This window comes from Corvus cornix, chromosome 11 (genome assembly GCF_000738735.6).
Source record: "Corvus cornix cornix isolate S_Up_H32 chromosome 11, ASM73873v5, whole genome shotgun sequence".
Classification (NCBI taxonomy): domain Eukaryota; kingdom Metazoa; phylum Chordata; class Aves; order Passeriformes; family Corvidae; genus Corvus; species Corvus cornix.
This window is the reverse complement of record NC_046341.1, coordinates 19,013,310-19,032,588: the sequence shown is the minus strand read 5'-3', so window position 1 is coordinate 19,032,588 and position 19,279 is coordinate 19,013,310. Positions and strand designations below refer to the sequence as shown.

General features: G+C 45.7%; 1 protein-coding gene across 2 annotated transcripts in view; it reads right to left on the bottom strand.

Moving 5' to 3' along the window:
- Positions 1-5,900, bottom strand: part of CDH5 (cadherin 5) — a 29,711-nt gene extending 23,811 nt beyond the window's left edge. Inside the window, exon 1 of one of the 2 annotated variants that reach the window (XM_019284253.3) lies at positions 5,672-5,900. The gene's annotated coding sequence lies outside the window, so the exon portion shown is untranslated. The remainder of the gene's footprint in view (positions 1-5,671) is intronic. The other variant, XM_010396507.4, reaches the window with a different exon arrangement.
- Between the last annotated feature and the right edge of the window lie 13,379 nt (positions 5,901-19,279).

Genomic DNA, 19,279 nt, shown 5'->3' with positions numbered 1-19,279 from the left:
CACAGCTCACGTTTTAATCCTGGCCACTGAAAACCCCTTTCTGGTGTGAATGAACCCTTTCTCTTCATCTAAAGAAGCTGAAGGTCAGTCCATATTTGGCAGGTGATGCAGCTCATCACTTCAGAGCAGGGCAATGAGGCAATATATTCCACAGGGAAATGTTCCCCTTTCTTCCTGTTTGGGACTGAAGTCCAAGTGCAATTCAGTAATTCGGTATCTGTTCTAATCCTAAACTTTTACCAAAGCTGCTGCTGGGTAAAATCCAGGGTACAAAGCAAAGGTGTTTGTTAAATGGTGCTACAGAGGATGGAGCTCTGTGATAGCTCTGACCCTGTCCTGTTCACATTTTCATCTTTGTAAAATGAACCCACTGCAAAAAGCATTCCAGCTCTTGTGCTCTCTGCCCTCACTTCTTAATTTGTGTGCTGGATTAAGTGTCTGAGGTGGAGTGCACTGACTAAAATGTGCAATAATTGTTTATGCTTTAATGAGAGCCTAAACCCCTAAATTAACAGCACGGAGCAAACAGCCAATATACACTAATTCATTGCAGGTTTGGGTTCCTAGAGGACGTGTTCAAAACTCTGATACATTATTGCTAATATTGATTGCTTGGCCTAATCCTAGCAGAATCACAGAATTGTTAAAGTTGGAAAAGGCCTTTAAGATCATGAGCAAATTGATTCTCTTGCAGAGTGACCATATATATCTGAAAGATAATGACAGCAAAAGCCAGAAAGATAATGCGAATCTCTTCTGAGTTCAGGTCTAGGGCTGAAGGTGGAGGGACGAGTATCCCACAAATAGAAAGGAGAAGCCAGCCTAAAGCTCTGTGCCAGTGGGGATTCTGCTGATGGAGCTGAGCCCATCACAGGAACCATTCCCATCAATGGCAGGATTTCCTATCATTTGCATGACAGCAACACCAGGCCCTTGGTCTCCTCAAGCCAAACTTTGCAAGGTAGACTTTGTGCTCCTCGAGGATTTCCAGACCACAGATTCACAGCAGATAGCATCGTTTAAAGGAAGGGGAAAAGGAAGACTGGTCCTAGCAGAGCATTGCTTAGAAATGTGGACAAAGGCAGGAGAAGGAATTCCAGTGTATCCTCCAGACACGTGCTGGAAGTGGAATTTCCCTTCCCACTGTCAGGCACAATGAGGTGAGGGGCCCGTGTGCTGCCAATAACCCACCCTGTGCCTGGTGAGCTCTGCCAGGTGTCAGGAGCACCACTCCAGGTGTTGCTGGTGGGCTTGGGAGAGAGGAGGAAGCAGAGAAATGGGTGACTGCAGTGGGGACAAAGCCAGATGGGCCACTGCTGGTTTGGGGCTTTTTACCAGAGTAATAGGAACAGCGGCCTCTGTCACCTCAAGTTGTGACAGAGGATGCTGGGGAAACTGGACAGGAACAGAAGGGTCTTGGTGACAACTGGGACAATAAAACTGACCTCTTTGGGTTTTGAAAATGAGGAATTTAAAACATTTCTGCCTTTTTGTCTACCTCTAACTACGATGGTGCTCTGTAACTCCTGGCATTTCTGATAGCAGTGTTGGGGTAGAAGAACACTCTTTCCTCTCTGCTGCTCTTTGGGAAGGTACCTGTGCAATTTCCCTAATTTGTCCAGGTGACCATGCTTGCCTTCTCTAAAATACCGGGCATTTTTCACCGTAAGTTCTGGACTTTTGTGGATAATACTTGATAAAGCTTTCACATGCAGCTGCTAATCTATTGTAAGAGTTTTGCTCTCTGTCTTACACAAAAATACCTTTCTGGAGAAAAGTCTTCCAGAGTGTTCACCTCTTGACCCTCTCTGGTTTACTGATGATAAACCTTTACTGGGGTATTCTCAGAGCACCAAAACTGAAATGTATGCAGTGCAACGGAGGGATAAGTTGCCCTTGTGCCCTTCTCCTGCCTTTGCCAGCACTAGAAAACCCAGGGCTTGAGCTGCTTCAGGTCCTGTGAATGTCCTAATTAGCACCTGGGAGGGTTGGGCCCCAAATCTCACTGCCTGCCTAAGAGAGGTGTACAGCAGCAAATGTACAGATCAGACCCATGGCACAAACAACTTCCATTTCAGCAGTCTGAGAGAACCTAACATATTCAGCACAAGCTTGCTTTCAAAATATAGCTAGTTCCATTCTTATTGACAAATCTGAAATTCAGATGCAGATGAGTGAAAATCAAATGAAAGGGGCTGATTTGTATTCCTGCACTGAAGAACTGCAAACAGGTTCTTCACAACTTTTTATTAATTTTGCATATTCCAAGGCCAGCCTCACTGCAGAGTTCAGGAGGTGCAGCGGTGAGCGGTGTGGTGAGGAACCCATTCTGTGCAGGTCTCTGGGGGCAGCTCAGGCTGAGCCCTGGGAATGGTTGGAGCCCCAGGAAAGGGGCTGGGAGCTGGCACTGACTGTGCACAGCACAGGGCACAGGGGGCTGTGGCACAGCCAGAGACATGGCAGGAGCCAAGGGCTCAGGAGGGAGAGGGAGACTTTGGCACTCTTGGACTGTGAGGGGATAAAAGCCCAGGGGTTCCTTGGTTGGGACCCATCCTGGGGGGCACCAGCTCGGGCTGTTCTGTGTTACTGCACTGGGAATAAATGGCTTTATGGAATGAGATGTCTGAGACTGCCCTGGGAAACCTGGGCTGGAACTGGGAAGGAATCCTGGTACACACTGAGGGTGTGTGTAGGGAGCCAAGCAGGACCTGTTGGATCCTGGAGCTTGGAAGAGGCTCCAGCCCCGGCAGGGACAGTCTGGGGTGGGAGTCAGACTGCCTGAGTCCCTCCTGGATGGCTGGGCAGGGGAGTTTCCTGGACAGATGTGCCCTCATTTTGCACACCTTTATTCCCAGCATTGCTCGGTGGGACCTCTGGGCGTGCAGGGGCTCTGTGCCTGGGCTGAGGACAGGCTCTGGAGCGGGGCCCCTCAGAGTTCCTTGGCAGCAGAACTGGTGGCTCCTGGTCATGAGCATGACACCAGAGTGTTTGTCTTCTGTGTTTGCGACACCTGCATGGCCCTTGGAGGAGCAGGGCTCTGAAGGGAAGCCCACAGGTGGATCCAAAAGACGTATCGTGGATCAAACGAGTGTCCAGCTCCAGGCTTGCCAAGGTCTGTTCTCCTCCAGCTCTTCCAAGGCCTGTGTGGGAATGGGTCCAGGGATTTTGAGCTGGGCACCTCTCTGTCCTAGCAAACCTCCAGTCTGCACTAATAATTCCTCTCTGCTGTGCTCAGGGGAGGAAGGGAAACCACTCACACCAGCGCTAAACTTTGAGGGGTTTCCAGTTTGTAAACCCACAAGGATAACAAGGGAAACCCGTTGGTTAAAAAAAAGAAGACACCAAAGTAATTTCATGCCCAACAAATTTCTCACAAAACCAGGGAACCTCTTATTTTCTTCTTGGCACTAACATGGGAACTTCTGAATTAAACTTCTAGAACCTGAGAAAAACCTGGAATTATGATGAAAATAGAATGAAGATTCCTTATAGAAACCTCAGCTGCCAGAAATAATCAGTTATCTCGATTCTGTGACCCTCTGCTCTTTTAGAAATTATAAAGTATTGTTTGGCCTGAATTAAGCCTGTAGTTTTGTAGACAAGTACCCTGACAAGAAAAGAGAATTTCACAGAAGTTTTTCTATTTTTGATTTGAAATATTAATTGAAGTAATTGGTTTATGGATGGACAGTGAAGTCCTTTGTTCCATAAGGGCTGTAAATCAGAGCAGTTTCTGAACCATGCCCAGTGATTTTTACCTCTATCCTGTTTTCAGAGCAGTTTCCCTCAGCAGAGGCAGGATGTGAAGCAAAGCTGGCAGCAGGGCTGTTAACTCTGCCCTGCCTCAGCTGCCTCCGTGCCCCACATCCAGCACTCTGCGAGCTGCACATTGCTCAGGGACATGCTCTTCTTCCAGGACACAATTTCAGTGTTAAAACTTGTTTTAAAAATGTTTAGAGAACAGTTTTATGGTCTTCTGTTAAAGAGCAAAGCTTTGGGAAATGCTTCCTGTTGCATTGCAGTGCAGCTGTAGCAGCCTGAAAAATAACCCCAGGTTTGTGGCTTTGTGGGAAAAGCAGGAATGATTTTTAAATTGAGTTTATCCTTTGCTTTCAAATTAAATTCACATCCTTCTCTATAGTAAACTGTACTGTTCTAAGGCTCTCATATGCTAAATGAATCCTGTGTCCTTTTCTCCTGTGGGTCACCCTTTATTTCAGGATAAAATGTACCGCCTGGAGATACCAGAGATAAATTTCAAGTCAGCATTTCTGTGATTTGTTTCTGGTATATGGGTTGTTGTTACAAGGCACAAATTAACCCAAGATGAGAAGCTTTTGTAAATCATTGGAGCATCCTTGCTTTTGTCTAATATATTTTTCTGCATGAACATCTATAATACTGTGTGCTTTTACAAATGCTGGTCTAATGATTTATGTTCACAGGGGGCAGGGGCACATTGATTAACTACACCTTTGTTAACTGCAGAAACAGCCAACTTGGAATGTTTCTGGGATCTAAGAATGGAAGAGCTTTTCTCACAGAAATTCATCTTCTTCCATATCTTATTTTTTTCCTTGCATTTCTTTCCTTCCTTTATCTTTATTACAGCGTGACAGCCAGCACAGTAAGGTGCTGTGCGCACTGACAGTCCCACTATTGCAGAATAGATTTCTTACAGAAAAACCACTATCAGTTCATCTCTTATGCATAAATGCTTTGTCTCTGCAAGCTGTACAGCGAGCTTGTTAGCTCAGGGACCTGCTACACTGGCTCGAGGATGAGATAAAAGCCTTTTCAACCAACTTTTTGTGTCAAGCCACTGCTCATAAAATAACTCATCAGAAAAAAAATGCGTCTTTGTGAGCCACTGAGATCAAGAACCCTCTGAAATAAGAATGGCTGGTCTTTTAGAACAGGATCTGTAAAACCTGGCACTACAGTGTTAGGGTGCTAAAGTACTTGGGATGCTTTAAACTTGGGAATTAGGAGACCGAATCACTGATCTGAGTTTGTATAAACTCCCCTCTTAGTTCTAAACAGACATGCCAGAGCTGGCCAGAGCTCATGGCTGTCACCTCTTGGCCCTGGGCACAGCAAAGCCACCACCTTAAAGACAGACCCCAAATCCACCCCCAACTCAATAAAACATTTGCATCAAATCACAGCCCAGCGGACCCCACCTTACTGCAAACAGTCCTGGACCTTCACCTGTCCCCACCACGAGTGAAATCCCTTCCTAAAGGCTTTACAGGTGCAATTTGCAGCACAATCTCCACTTCTTTTCCATTATGAATGAACAGCGATCATGGTCATGATCTCTTTTCCATTACCAGCAACACAATCTAAATATTACAACACAATACTCCAAAAAAGCATGAAATGTCTCTTTTTTTACACAATCTGGGAATATTGTGGTATACCCCAACAAAGCCAGAGATTTTCCTCTTCCAGTGTCAATTGTAAACAGCTCTGCTGTTTGTGCTTAACTTTCTGTGGGTGCCATCAATGTAAGGCCCAAAGGATTTGGTGGATATGTATAAAATTCATAGCCCATTTGCTGCTAGTTCTTAAATTATTTAAGACATTTGGAAATTATATGGGTGGAGGTAAAAAACCCTTTGAAATGAACTCCATAGCTGAAGGACAGAAAATAACTTTTATCTCTTACCCGAGTCCGAGGTGGCGGAGCTTCGGTCGCAAACTAAACCCAACAGTATCCCAAAATGTTAAGCAGAATACTAAAAACGAAGATCAAATAGAAAAATCCACTTCTCTTTTCGTTAAGCAATACTGGGAGTGTTCAGCTCTCCAGTCTCCAAGGTTTTCCAGCTGGGAGTCAGCCTTTTCCCATCCTGCATCCCGGCATCCTGTTATTGTTCCAAGTCTTAGTAATAGAGTGAGAAAAGGGAGTGGAGGAAACAAGATAAACTTAGCCTTATTATTGCTCTATCTACTTATTTGTTGCTGACTCTAATGAGGGAACTGAATAAAAGGAAACTGGCTCCGAGAGAAACACCAGAGTTGGTCTGTTATTTAGCATTGTTTTAGAGAGAGTTTTAGGAGCTGGCAAATATCTGAGAGGTACTTTTGGTGTCTGACACTGGATCAGCACAGACTACGCCTGCTTTGCACAAACAGGATTTTCAAAGCACTTTGGAAGTGTCCCACCTATAAGAATTTTTATACCTGGAAACCAAAAAGGTAGAGCCTTCCTGTTGATGAGACTGGGCTCCTGCTAAGCTCTGTCAGTGCTGGATGTAAAAATGAAATTCACAGTATTTTTCACAGGTAAAGTGAAGACCCGAGGAGCAAGGCAGTGTAGGTGGGCCTTTGACAAGGAGAAAATGTTGATAACACCTTGGTTATGGTGAGTTCTAAGTCTGGAGACCACTCAGGGCAGAGGGAAGGGGAAGCCTCAGTGTTAAACTGAACACATGGGTGTAGCTCTGGCATTGTGCAGTACAAATGAAAGAGGATTTTTTTCACTAAATAATGCAGAAGAAAACTGAGAAGTGTGGGGCTTACTCAAAACTCACTCTTTTGAGCCACTTATAACAAATGTAGGCAAATGTTCAATGTATCTTAAGTATGACTTTAATAACTTTAATTATTGAATTAAATTTTTAATGTTATTCCACAGTTAAATACTCTCTTGCCCCTATTTGTCATCACAGTCCAGCACAGGTGGTGGCATTGATTTCCTGCCTTGCCAGAAGGCTGACGTTGGTCAGATTGTTTCACATTTTCATGGTGTACAGCAGTGAAGATGAATGGCTTCTAAAGGAATTTGTTGCATTAATTATTAAAAAAAAAAAGGAGACATTTTTCAAAGTCTTGAGTAAGGAGCTCACAGAGTCCAGTTTCCTTGCAGGAAAATAAGCTGTTAAACAAGCTGTGTCACTGCTGAGAGAGGAGCAGGGAGATGTTGATAGGGGTTTTCCAGGGAAGTGCATGATCTGGTCAGGATGCAGCTCTGTGATAATCTGGTGCCCACAGCAGGCAAAGGCCCCAGATAGGATTTACCCTTGCAAGGGGCTCCAACTGCATTTACAGCCCTTGGTACCTTTGATGTCCCTGTGTGGGGCCTGGGAGTGAGGGTGACATTCAGCTGCTCCAAGGAAAGGAGGAGGGAAGGGAGTCATCCTGTCTGCTCAAGAGGGAAAAGAGGAGACCCCAGGGCTCTGTGTGCCCTGGGGCAACAGGCTGACGTTGTCCAGGTCTGTTTCAATGCCTGCTAAATTACCTTCCTATTATCTGATTTGCTTCATCTCCCCCAAAAAGCTCAAGGCAAGAAGTGAGAAAGTTTCTAAAAGCCTTTTCACATGCTCTGCTTCAGAGCTCAATAGAAAACTGAAAACCATTTGTAAGTTTAAGAGGAAGATACTTCCATTGAAATTTTAGAGACCTGATTTACCATCTAAACCCTTCCTATTATACTTTATAGATTTCACCTCTGCTGAACTGATCCTTAAGGTTTTCTTTCTAGCTATGAGGAAAGGTCCATTGAGGTTTTATGGAATGAAGAACCAATTCTTGCAGGCCCCTCCACCAGCAGCAGAGCCCCTGATGGTTCAGAGTGCCCTGTGCCCTCTGGCTGATCCCAGACATTTGCCCTGCTGTCCCTCCTAGGCAGTGAATGCCACCATGTTTTAAAGCTGCTGACACAAAATGCTGGCAAGCAGGATTTCTTGTAGATCTTAGACTTTCAGACTTTATCATTGGGGCCAAATCATAAGACTTTGGAAAAATTCCTTGGTGGCTCACGCTTTCTGCAAGCCAGAGGGTAATGTTTCAAAAATATTATTAATTCACACAAGTTCTGCTAATGAGAAAAATCCTTTGCATGATCAGACAACGCTGGCACCTTTTAGGTGTCTGATTTTGTGTATGAAATATTATTTAACAGCCCAGCTTGTGGAAGTGAAGGGAACAGGTAAAAAATGAACAGAAACCTCAGCACACACCATCTGTGTGACTCATGGACGGAGATGGTGGCACGAGCAAAAGGAGTGACAATTATTTACTCGGCCTTTCACGGTGTTCTCCTGCTGTTCCTTTCTCCAAATGACATCAGGCCCTTTTCCGTTCAGCTCTGCTGTACAGGTTTTCTTCCATGTTATATCCAGCTGCCCTCACTGGATCATTTGCTTCTTTCCACATGCTTTTCCCACAGATGTTCATTAGCTGCTGCTTTGGGACTCTGTGGCACCTGCTTTAGGTATGTCTGGTTCAGATCAGCATCTCTTTCTGTGAAACTCTGAGTTTAGCTTGTGGTATTTAATTGCTGGAGTCTGAGCAATTTGCCAGACTAGTAAAGTTTAAAATAGTCTTCCCTCTCTTCAATGATGGGGTAGAGCTCAACTTTGCTTTAAAGGTGCTTGTGCGTAGTTTGAATTTGACATTTGTGGGAATCTGAAGTAATAACTGCTACTGCTGAGAGGAATAATGTGTTATAATGGGCAGAAACACAGCCCTCACTCAGCACATGAAATCTGTTAAGTCTGACTGCTCTCACTATGCACAGACACCCGTGAGGGGCTTAGTGTAAGTTATGGGTTGATAAGTGCACAGAATAAATGTGAGACTAAAGCACCTTTCTTCAGAATTAGATTTATCTGTTGCTGAGGAGATTGGTCAGGTGGTCTGGAGCTCTGGTTTCTCTGCTCGCTGTGTACCCTGCAAAGCAGGCTGCCTTGTGGTCACAGCTGGTGTCAGGTTTGCACTGTTTCAAGTTTGTTCTTGTTTGCTGTCCCATCTGGTCAGCGCTCTGGGAAGTTCTCCTCAAAGAACTCATGGAAAACACAGTTGTAGGAACAAGTTTGTTGCTTTCCTAACCAGCACAAATCCCAGCAAAGTGGATAAAGCAGCCCATGCCTTTCACTGAGAGAGAGTTTTCCTTTTCTTCACAAGTAATTCGAGTTATGGTGACATTCCTTATGATAAATAAGCCCTTCTTGATAAGCACAGTCATCAAAACCAAAGACAGCTATTGACACAGCTGCAACTAATAATCTTTTAATCCTCGTCCTACCATCTGACTCTCACTAGGGAAGGGTTTTACCCTTGGCAGTACAGCTCAGGAATGCTTTTGTAACAGTTTATAAAAGTTAGCCTTAGTAGTCTGCCTTGCTAAGCCCAGCACATTACAGGCACTGTGCAAGCGAAGGTCTGCCAAGACTGGGAATCCAGTCACAGCAGTGATACTGGGTCAGGACTTCTCTGACCAGTTAGGAAATATGGTAGGGGAGAGCACAGGCTATCCTTCAGTTATAAAAAGAAACCCCAAATGCTAATTTTGAGTAGCTCAGCTAATCACTGTAAAATCCCTCCCACCTGAAATGTGCAATTGTATCTGATGGCTGTCTGCAGCCTCTCTGGAAGGAGCATTACTTGAGGTTTAAAAAATAACAATTCCTGCTCCATGTGGAAGGCATAATCTCTGCAGCACGTTGTGTTGTTATTTCTGGGCCTTTAATCAGGGCAGTGCAGTGCTCTTAGCCATTTCCACTCGGTCACTGGTTTCCTTTCTGTCACAGCTTGAGGTGTGCATCCTGGAGGGACTCTGACTCAGCTTCCTTTTGTCAGGTTTCTTAAACAAAGCAATGTAGCTCTGATTTGTTTTTAATTTAAGGTGTATTTTAAAAAACCAAACGGATGAAGAACTTTAAAAATTTTTAACGTTTTAAAAAACTGCTGGTGGCATTGGATGTTCGCTGGGGAGGTGTGATAGCATTTGCTGAGATGTTTTCCAGAGCATTGTTCTGGCTGTACCACACTCATTTCACTACACCACATCTCTTGTGGAAGGGTCAGTCCCATCATCCTTAATGAGACCCAATGCTTCATAAAGAATAATGACCACAGGGTTTTTTTCCTAAAATTTTCATCAGGGAACAATCCCAAATGATCTGGTTGCCTTGTTTGGAAATGACAGGAAAGAATAGATGGTACAAAATGCACCCACATTGTACTAAAACTCTGTAACACCCTGAGCAGGAGCCATAAAATGGAACTGCGTCACCACTGAGCTGAAGGAAGGAATCATGAATCCTTTTGATGTGTTCACTGAAGACACAGTCCACAAGGACTTGGAACAACAAGCCTGCAGGCTAATTCTGGCACACTAACCTTTCCATGGGATTTCAGTTGGAAGAGCAGGTCTGGTGTAGAGGTGTGACGCTGAGAGAAAGTTTTCCACCATTTTTTTTGATAAACAAACTTTGTTTCGGTGAATTTTTTTTTCACCCACAGAACATATCTGTTGTGATCGGAATGCCCCTTAAAACAGAAACTCAAACCAACACAATCTGTTCTTAAACAAAAGGGATGGAAATCATCATCCTTCATTCCTGAACTCAGTTGGTTGGTTGTCGAAGAGCCCAGCTTTCACCTCTGACTGGTGGTGGAAATAGGAGGCTCATGTTTTGGTGTAGAAGAGGTTCTCTCTGCTATGCCAGATCTGAAATCAGAGGCATAACATCCATCTTACTTTTTGGTAAAGTCTGCAGTGCAAACATTCTTTATGTCTGTGGTGCTAATTTAAAATAACCCAGAAGCAGAGTGTGCAGGAGATGATGTGGAGCTGCTGGGGCAGGAGGGGCTGCCGAGGTTTCCCTCTGTGAGCCCCACCTGGGGCTGCTCAAACCCTGTGCTTGTGCTCCATCTGTGAGGGATCAGACAAAACCAGGGGTTTGATGGCCTCTTTCCTTTTCTTCCTGCACTGTTTACACGACTGTTTGCCCATCCTGGTCCTGGCTTTCCTCTGGCATTCTCCCCATGCATGGGCCAGCCTGCAAGCTCCTGACTTCAGCACTGGGGTGAGCAGGGGCAGAGGATCTCGGTCCCTGCACTCAGCAGCACTCTGCCTCTTTGACTGTTCTGTTCAGCAGTTAAATGTCTGCTAGGAAGCTCTAAAACAGAAGAAGATTTTTAACTGGTAGAAATAACGTTGATTTTTCTTTCAAAAAAGACTGAAACCTCGTTTTTATGCCTCTCACTGTTCTATGAGAGCTTCAGGGGACATAAAAAGTCAGATTATTGCTTGAACTGCAACCTTTATACCAAATAAGCATTCCAGTCATAGGAGAGCTGTCATCCCAAAAGCTGCAGCACACAAATAGCTCTGCTGTGCTGGGATTCATGTGGCTACTCAAGTGCAGTAGGAGTTTTATCTTGAGAGGAAGATTTTACGGTGCTGGGGTGAAAAGAGCAGTGTGCAACAAAAGGCAGGTGACACACTTGGCTGGGGTTGCCTTCAGGGCTGTTGTTCACCCCGGTGTCTCTGCCAGAGAAGGGATGTGGCTCATTGGGGCTTTGTTCCAGTGAGTGCCAATAAACCAGTTCCTGAAGGGAAATGGTGTTTACAGGACGTGAGATGACCCATATCTCAAATGCTTTCTTTGATGCCCCTTGAAGTCTCTAGAATTTCCTTTCATGTCCTCACATTGAGCTGCCTTAGCCCCAGTGATCCAATCTCCACGTGTGCATTCCAAGGGCTGTCATGCCACTGGCGTTGGTGAGTCCTGGTCACAGCTCACCCTCCTTCTCCCGGTTTGGCCATGTGGGTTTGGAGCTCTCTGGCTGTGTTGTGGAACACACACACACACACACACGGGCACAGAGTCACAGAATCAACCAGGTTGGAAAAGGTCTCTGAGATCATCGAGTCCACCCTGGGACCCAGCACCACCCTGTCACCCAGACCAGGCTTTCTTAAACACCTCCAAGGACAGTGACTCCACCACCTCCATGGGCAGCCCATCCCAATGCCCAGTCACTCTTCCTGTGAAGAAATTCTTCCTAATGTCCAGCCTAAACCTCCCCTGGTGCAGCTTAAGGCTGTGTCCTCTTGTCCTGTCCCTTGTTCCCTGGGAGAAGAGACCAAACCCCCCAGGCTGACCCTCCTGTCAGGGATGTGTACAGAGTGATAAGGTCTCCCCTGAGCCTCCTTTTTCCCAGGCTAAACAACCCCAGCTTCCTCAGCTGCTCCTCACAGGACTTGTGTTCCAGACCCTTCACCAGCCGTGTTGCCCAGAACTGGACACAGCACTCGAGGTGTGGCTCACCAGTGCCCAGAGGGACAGGCACTGCCCTGGTCCTGCTGCCCACACTATTCCTGATCCAGGCCAGGGGCTATTGGCCTTCTTGGCCATCTGGGCACACCTGGCTCATGCTCAGCCTTCACACCCACACACAAGCACTCACACACACACATACAAACACACAGACACACACAGACTCACACACACTCACTGTCTCCGGTGCTGCAGCCATGGCCCTGCCTGGCCCGCTGTGCCAGCCCAGCTGGTGTCACCTCACCTTTGGGACTGCCCAGCTCTCTCTGCCATCTGTTCCCTATGTTTCCCTGGCTGGGAGTGGCTGGGACACCCTGTGGTCCATGTGGGAGCTGTGATGGGCTGGGCAGTGCCACATGTGGGCTCCAGCTCCACACACACCCTGTGTGACACTCCACAGGCTCTCCATGTGGATCACATGGACCCCACTCCCAGCTTGCTGCCACCCTTCTCCCAAGGGCATGGGTTTCCAGGTGGGTTTTGTGTTGCTCGAATGCACATGGCGTGAGGGAAGGAGGTGATGTGCCTTCTCCAAAAGCTGTTGGAGGAGCTGAGCACTTGCCAGAGGCAGAGTGGAGGGAGCTGCTCTGGATGAATCCTTGCTGAGGGGCTGAAGTGTGAGAGCCAAGGCACAAATGCCTTGTAAATTGGTTCAGTGACTTTTACTCATTTATTACACTCCCTTTATTACACCCCAGGCCCAGGCTGCCAGTCCTGTGCTTGCTGCCAAGCACTGTGCAAATGCAGATGGTTTAAGTGTACCACTGCCATCCCCCACGCATTGTCCCTGTGCTGCAGTGGGCATTGTGCCTCTTTAGGCACTGAGTGGATGTGTAAGAACTCCTAATGGCTTGGAAACCAGTCAGGATGGATTTCTCCCCCCCGCCCGCTGAAAGCCAGCCATCTGTGTGGAGGCTACAGCAGCCAGGCTTTGCCTTTATTTAAACACTGCAGGCTCTGATGTCCCCTCTGCTGTGAAGCTGCTCTGGTCTGCACTGGTTTGGATTTAGCCATTGCAGTGGAATGTGGAATACAAAAGTGTCAGGCTTTCCTTAGAATTGATAAAGTAGCATTTGATTCTCAATGCTGTGTTTATAATTGCATAAATAACTTCCTAGCTGTTAGGCACAGGGACGGTGCAAATCCGATGGAAATCTGAGTATTTGGCTTTGGGTATTCTCGTTTGGGGTTTTGGCATGAGGATGTACCCTGCAAATAGTCAGGGAAAGCAGTCACAGGCCTTGGAGGGCTGAGTCTGTAAAATGCCAGATTTCAGTGACTGATCTTTGCAATGCAGTGGAAAAATAATTTTAAATCTTCTGTTTACCTGCGAATTGCTCAGTTTGAGCTGTAGGGCTGCTCTCCCCAGCCACATACCAACACTTCTGAGCTGTGAGGATCTCACTGCAGCTCTGCAAACTGGGGGAGTAATACAGGATGAAAAATGGGTAATGAGTAACGAAAAAATTCAAGCTTTAGGAATTAATGATTCATACTGAAATATATCTGCCCTGGACAGTTTTCTTTTGCTGATATTTCATCTTGACGGTACAAATGGTTACGCTGTGCCCATCCCTGTGCACTTTACAGAGATTAAAAAGAGTAAGAGCTGGTTCCTAACATCCAAACAGAATCTCAAAGGAGAGAACATGTATATTTAAAAGCACAATGGAAAATTTAATACAGTTAAATCCTTGCTTTGACTTCTAAGGATTTACATTAATTTTGGAAATTCAGAGGAAAGGAAAATGATTGATCTTGCTAGTTTGCAAAGGTTGTGCATGAACAGCTCTGTTAGGATCTGTCTTCCTGACTGCTCCTGAAAAAGTATATAGGAAAATTAACTTATTCTATAAAGATATATTTACAATAAACAAGAGGAAAGATAAATGTTCGTGAATTACTTCAAGCAGACTTGCAGCCATTTTGACTTGTCCCCAGTTTAATGCAGCAGAAAATTATGCTGATTTAACTTTAATAATCTGTTTTGAAGAGAAAGCATAATTTTAAAACACTTGCTTTTCAAAACCCCCCACCTTTTATGTATTACTTGCACACTGAGTACAATATTTTCAAATGAGCTTCGAGTACCTGTGAAATAAAAGGGCTGGTAATTAATATTATTTATACTGCAGAATACCTCAGAGCCTTCTCTGAAGGGCTCCTGAGGTTAAACCAGAGCAACAGAACCTGAATTCAGGCGGATGGGGCGGTTCAGCCAGAGCAGCTCTGATCCAGACCTTGGCCCTGCCCTCCCCTCAAACCCAGGTTCAGTGTCTGTTCCTGTGCTCTGAAGCCCAGCAATCCCTGTGAACATGAGGATCTGGATATTGGTCTGAAATAGCCAGATATTGGTGCTCTTTTCCCTCAAAGCTGTGTAGGGCAGAATAGGCTATTTCAGCTGGAAGGGACCTGCAATGATCATCTGTCTTTGGCTCCTGCAAGGCTGGGCTAAGAGCTCATTAGAAAAACTTTCTTCAGACTCTTCCAGTGTTTCCTGCCCGCGTTCAGATGACAAAGGAACTGGCTCTTGAAGGATTTTGTTGTTTCCTCTCGTGACCTTGGCCAGCAGCTGCAGGTGCACAGCAGCACAATGAGAGATGCCTTCTACGTGCTTCCCTCACATCTCAGAGAGGCTGGGTTAGGGGAGGCTGGCATAAAAAAGGAGCCATTTCCAATCATCCCTGTGGGGTGGTATCGCAGCCAGGCTGCACAGAGCAAACGAGAGCAGAAGAGGTCTGAAATGTGAGCATTAAACGCGAGCACACTTTAAAAATGGCAGAGGATGCTGTGAGTCAACACCATGGAATGTGCTGTTGGCTGGGGAGATGCTCTTTGGTGGCTCTTCCAGCTGGGTGTGGGAGAAAATCCAGAGGTGTGGACCTGGAGAGAGAGTTTCAGTGGAGTGGGAGTGAGCCTGGCTGCCTGGGATTTCACTGTCTGGAAGATGCCCAACAAGGGACAGCTTGTCTGGTGCTAAAATAGAGGAGCACATCTGTGTGTGTTTGTTTCACAAGCATTCTCTGCCTGTCACAGCAAAGATTTTCTGTCCTGTCTTACCTGGAGGAAAAAAAAAAACATTATTGCTATCATTACAAAAAGATCTGTTTTCACAGTCACATTGAGACTAACAGGATGGGTGCCCAGTGGCTGCATCTGTGGGCAGGCTGAGGTATCTAATGCACTACAGGAAAGCTTGTAATAAAGTAAGGTTTTCTATGATAAATCACTTTATTGGAGCAGACTTGATCTCTGATTATTACACACACACAAATATAAACAGCTTTCACCAAGGCTGTAAACAACAGTTGTTCAAAAACTTGCATTTTACAATTAATAATAGTAATAATAATAATAACAATGATGATAATATTTGGGCATATGAATGTACTTCTTTAGCACTGATTGACCAGTGCAGGTGTCTTGAGTTATATGTGAAAAAATGCTGTGTTTAATTTTGAAAATTAAAGCCTGGAAATAGAGAAGAGAGAAGAAAATGAAGAGCAACTGTAGCCACGGACTTGGACTATTCAGTAAGGGCTGAATGCATCACAAATCAGGCAAATGAGAAATTCCAGGTTTTGTTTTTGCTTTCCAGAGCAAGAGATCAACTAGCACATGACAAATTGAGCCTGCTCTGTCGTGTGCCCTGTTAATAAAGAGCACAAATAGAGTTTGCAGCATAAATCGACCGTTTGTGGAACCAAAGGAATTCAGTGGCGGAACAATTTTCACTTCATTCTGCTATTGCTGGAGGGTCAGAAAGTGTCTTGCTTCTGTAGGGGGAGTTGTGTCTGTTAGGAGGAGCAGTGTGGTTGCATGCAGCTCTGTTGATAAGGTGTAGTCAAGAGCCTGGGGTGCTGCAGAGGTTCCTTGGCTGGTAGTAGTGAGACATGCTGGTTTGAAGGGAATTGCTGGGATTAAACAGGTGGTGAAGGTTGGATAATTGCACATATTCCTGTCACAAAGCTGAGAATTTGTGTTTTCTGTTGCTGTTTGGGGATTCTCTTCTCACCTCCTCATTTTTCAGCCAGTACACTGCATTTCCTCCTTCTCCCCTGCACTCAACATCCTTCTCCTGTTCCTCCTGCACCGCACCTCCTCTGGTTTCTCTCTTGCCCTGTCTCCCTCTGTGGCACATCCAGATTGTTCTGTTCTGCAGAACTGTGCCCTCAAACCTCTGCAGAGCAGGAGGGAGCAGCCCCTGCCATGGGACCAGGGAATCTCGAGTGACTGAATCCAGCTTTCCTGCTTTCCTGATTTTCCCCAGCCACAATAGATATGGCCTACTCAGTGCCAAAAATATTTCCTGATGGGATGTGCATGCCAAAAGCCTCCTGACTGCAGGGTACTGTAGGAACTGGTCCTGGTGCTCTGTGTTTCAGGGCTAAAGCACCTCTTTTCAGCTTCACCTCATCTACAAAGGTGCAGTGCCACAAACAGAAGTGGGACCTGCTGGGACCATTGCTGAGGAAGTTTATTGTGATGTCCAGGATGGAACAGAGCCCTGTTGTGCTGAACATTGTGCAAATGACATTGGTTTGAAATCTTCAGACCAGCCTTGGCCTACAAAGTGCTCTTCTCTCCACTCCTGCAAGACATTGAAGGCAATAAGGCAACATTTTTATCAATTTACCCAGCTGTAGCTTAATTAAGTTTTAATAGTGATTTTATGTTAAGTTCTGTGACTGGGTATTGCTGAAAGGGTTGTCAAGGACTGGGACTGAGGAACTGGTGCTTCAGCTGGGAGAAAAGGAGGCTCAGGGGGTCCCTTGTGGCTCTGCACAAGTCCCTGACAGGAGGGGGCAGCCGGGGGGGTTGGGCTCTGCTCCCAGGGAACAGGGACAGGAGGAGAGGGAACGGCCTCAGGCTGGGCCAGGGGAGGCTCAGGGTGGACAGCAGCAGGAATTTCCCCATGGAAAGGGAGCTCAGGCCTTGGCAGGGGCTGCCCAGGGAGGTTTGGAGTCGCCATCCCTGGAGGTGTCCAAGGAAGGGCTGGAGGTGGCACTCAGAGCTCTGGGCTGGGGACAAGGTGGGGATGGGGCACAGCTTGGACTCAGTGGCCTGAGAGTCTTTTCCAACCTGAATGATTCTGTGATTCTGAACAGGCTGCTCAGGACAGAGATGGAGTCCCCATCCCTAGAGGAATTAAAAGTCATGTGGATGTGGCTCTTGGGGACATGGTGGCCCTGGCAGTGCTGGGGGAATGGTGGGACTTGATGGTCCCAGGCCTTTTCCAATCTAAACAATCCTATGATTCTATGCAACAAATCTGCCTGTGAATAACTCAATTATTAGTTCCTACTGATTTTCTTACTGATTTCCTAGTTTTTGTGGATCATATTTCTTCAAGGATGGCTTAGATTTTTCATTCTGGATCCTGATCTGTGACCCACAATTTTATGACGATACAACCCACTATGTGCCCCATGGTGGGAAGAATTGTCCCATTTCCTTTAATAGCATTGCTGGAATGAGTAAAGTAATCTGAATTTTGGCTTTTCTCTTGGAGGCTGATAGGACTTGGAAGGGTATCTTTTGAAAGTACTAAGAACTACAATGGTGATTTCAAAGGCTTTTATTACCACTTAAAATCAACTGCTGCCTTAATTTTCTGGAAAGCAGAAGATGAGTTCTATTTTTAATTGGATTGGTAACATTTTGCTGTGTGCATTATGCAGTGTGAGCTGCTTTCTGTTGTATAAATGATGCAAACACACAAAGCACTTCATCAGCAAAGAAAGAAAAACACACTGAGGATGCTGCTGAGGTGCATTCAGTGCTGGACTCCCCGAGCCCTCAGAGGAGGCTGCTCGTGTCGTGTGCTGCTTCCTCCATCCTCCTCTGCTTGTAGGGATGTGCAGGGCCAAAGTATCTCTGCAACTCAGGAGATCAAAGTGAGGAACACCCCAAATGCAGTTGGGAGTGGGGTGCTCTGCTCCCTGCTGGCCTCTCTGTCACTGTCACTGTCCAGCCCACAGTGACACTGGGTTGGCACTGGTGGTGCTGGGCAGGTCTGGTGTCCCAGCTAGGCTTTCCCATGGCATTTGTTGCATGTGCTCACTTATTGGATGGCTCATGTTGTGTCCCCTCTCCTTTTTCACAAGAAGAGATTTTTGCTGAGGAGAAAATGACCAACTTATTTCTCAGCTCTCTGAAGACATTCAGTTAAACCCACCTATGGCAGTGAAGGGGCACACACAATCTGGGTGCCACTAATGCTCTCAAACACATTCTGAATAGAATAATAGGTGGGAAAGGGACCTTTCTTCTGTCTGAATGCAGTAGTTCTGGTGTGTTTTGACCCATCTATGCTGCTGTTGAAAGGATTTCCGCTGTATAACAAAGCCTGGGACAGGAAGCACATTGTGTTTGGACTTTTGCTGAAGGAAGGTATAGACTGTGGTAGAATGGCAAACTTGTACCTTTATAGTGGGCTTTTCTCTACTGGGATTGTTGATTTTTTTTCCACGTCTCAGAAACTGGCTGCTGTGGAAACAAAGCAAAATGTAAGGAAAGGGAGAAAATTGTTTTTCTGTGTTAGTGTAGTATTTTAAAACGAATGCATTTTAGAAATAGGAGATCTTGGAGGAGATCCAAGATACCCTTCGCTGTGTATATCAGCTTCCTCCAACAGATAAGGGTTGTGTTTCCCCTTGCCTATATCAGAAGCCCCGTCCTGAGGAGCTGTTGTGCCCCAAGATATGATAATCACCCTGAGTGCCGACAGGACTTCAGTGGGCACATCCCTTCTGCCTGCTTAGTGTCTCCTCTGTGGCTGTGTCATCTGTCAGTCTTTGTTTCTGTACCTTGTGACAGCTTCAAAATAATCACCAGCATTGGCCCATTAAAATCAGTGATAGCACTGGTAGATATTAAATAACAGATCATGTAGGTTAGAGATACATGAAAATCAACAGCAGTAGAAAGATTTCATCTCTAGGGCTTAATTTTTTTTCTATGCCAGTAGTGCAACGATGCTTTTAGATCTGAATTCAAAATGTCTTCTGTGATTTTGTTGGGTGTTAACAACCTGAGTTTTAAGCAGTGGGTCTGTTTATGTACACACAGTGCAGTAGGGACTACCCCTAGAGATGAAAATCTCATGCCCTGGGCTTTGTGACCAGTCCCAAACTCACAGCTGGGCTTACAAGAGCCAAATCTTCGATGACGAGGGAATTTCTAGTAAGAATGTATTTCCA